The sequence below is a fragment of the Octopus bimaculoides genome, chromosome 14 (assembly GCF_001194135.2).
Source record: "Octopus bimaculoides isolate UCB-OBI-ISO-001 chromosome 14, ASM119413v2, whole genome shotgun sequence".
In the NCBI taxonomy this organism is placed as follows: domain Eukaryota; kingdom Metazoa; phylum Mollusca; class Cephalopoda; order Octopoda; family Octopodidae; genus Octopus; species Octopus bimaculoides.
The window spans coordinates 31,997,399-31,999,965 of record NC_068994.1 but is presented as its reverse complement, the minus strand read 5'-3'; positions in this window follow the sequence as shown (position 1 = coordinate 31,999,965).

Below are 2,567 nucleotides of genomic sequence, written 5' to 3'. Positions count from 1 at the left end.
TCTCTCTCTCTCTCTCTCTCTCTCTCTCTCTCTCTCTCTCTCTCTCTCTCTCTCTCTCTCTCTTGCTTTCTTTCTCTTGATTGAGATGTCTCTTTAGGTAGTCAATCTTCCATGAATTTCACGTCTCTTTCTCATTAACATAATCACAACTAACTTAGGCTTCTGCGCATGACATGAATACTATACGTCTATTCTCAGTACAAATAACAAAAACAAAAATATATTTCGCTTTGTTGCACACTCTGCAGGCTTCCACAATTTAGAGTCTCAGTTTCATTTTGCCACAAACAACTGGGAATGTTCTGCGATTTTCTAAAGATATTTGTCATTGTTACACCTGTGAAGGCACATGGTCTAATGGTTAAGGTTATTTTGCACTCACTCACGTTTGCAATATCGTGGTTTCTATCCCCGGTAAAGTTGAGCAAAATACTTCATTTCAAGTTGTTCCAGTCCACCCAGTTGTAAATGAATAACCTTGCGACGGACTGACGTCCCATTCAAAAGGGTTGTTGTGATCTTAATCACTTGTATGTCGTGGACGACGAGTCCTAGGACTTGAGATAGTACTTATATTACTATAGGTTTGATATTCATCATTCTTATATATGAGGAAGTGCTTAAAAGTTTCTAGCTTTAAGGATATTGCAAAAGGATAGAGCTGTTACCTTTACAGGATAAGTTGCTGAGACCCCCTTCGGTCATGACTGACCCATGGGATTGCACTTAGAAAGTTACCCTCCTAGGCACAAGTCCGGACAAGGTTGTTTATGGAAGACCAGCAGTCGCCCATGCATACCAGCCTCCCCTCTCCACGCCACCAGTGTTATCCAAGGGAAAGGCAAAGGCCGATACAGCCTGGCACGTGTGACGTCGCAACTCGTTTCTACAGCTGAGTGAACTGGAGCAACGTGAAATAAGGTGTCTTGCTCGAGAACACAACGCGCAGCCTGGTCCGGGATTCGAACTCACAACCTCACAAGCTCCACGCTCTAACCACTGAGTCATGCGTCTTCACAGGATAAGTAGGTCAGCTATTTAGGAGAAGATATACAAAAGATCGTGATGGTACATAATATATCTTTTTCCTTTTTCCAGATATAAGCATGATGGCAGCTCCTAAGGTGGATTTCGGTAAAATTGAAGCACGAGTGGTCATGAAGATCCTGTTCTTGAAAGTCAGAGGATAGGCGGAAATCCATGGTGAGACGAAGGAAGTTTTGAAGGATGGTTGCCCGTCTTACTCCACAGTGAAAATCTATGTGTCAAGGGTTCAGACTGATCATTTCGAGGTCACAGATAAATCCCGATTTTTAGTGGATCAGGGTGGAGGGATCAAACCTAAAATATTTAAAAATTAGAAAAGACTTTTTTATTGCAGTGTAAAATAACTTTTTGAAGAGTCACCTTCGATTGTGAATCAAAGGCTAGTATATATATATACAGGTGAGTGATAGCATCACAGTATCTATATACAAGTGAGTTATACCATCACAGCTAAGCGGAAGCTAAGGCGAGAGTATAAAATTGCAACCACGTGGTTTCGAGTTCAATCCTACTGTGCAACACCCCTGAGTAAGTGTCTTCTACTGTAGTCCCGGGAAAAACTGACCAATGTTTTGTGAGATTTGGGAAGACGGAGTTTGTGTGGAAGCCCGTCACATATACATTTGCGTTTGTTTCTTTGCATTCGTGTTTGTTACACACACACACACACACACACACACACACACACACACACACACACACACACACACACACACACACACACACACGCACACACACACTCACAAAAACATACACACACACACACACATACACACTCACACTCACACACTCACACACACACACACACACACACACACACACACACCGCTTGACAACCGGTGTTGGTTTATTACGTCATGATATAAACCTCTGCTTTCCCTTTTTTCTTTCTTTCTTCTTTTTGCCGGTATTTGTATTTTAAAATACGAGACTTCTTTGATTTGCAAGGACGACAAATTGTTGGAGTGTGGATGACTGTATCTTCAGCCGTAAAAACCGCAGAATGATTTAATGTCTCGAGAAATACAGTCTCTCAAATCATGTTAGCATTCCAAAACCTTCACAAAGCCAGCTCTGGTGAGAATAATTCTGAACGGAAGGCAAATCTCACAGAGGGGGAGCATATTATAATGGAAAGTTTACGTCTAAAAACCATCGATCTCCGGCGACAAATGTGACAGCAGAACTGAACCACAATTTGCCAACTCTGGGTCAATTAAAGCTGTTTTGTGTGAGCTCCACGAAGCTGGGACTATGGGAGGACTTCAATTGTTAAACCACTCATCTTCCCCATCAGCATTGATAAGCGGAAAGAATTATACCTAGACTATCAGAAGTGGTCATTGGTTTAATAGAATAAAGTCATCTTCTCTGATGAATATTCATTCAAAGTCCGTAGACAGCTCAAAGAAGCCTGCAGCCCAGACTGTTTGGTCTCTGCCGTGAAGCAATATATATATGAGTCTACCTTCGTTGTGTATGCATTTTAACTTTGACCCGACCCGGTGCCTTACCATTTA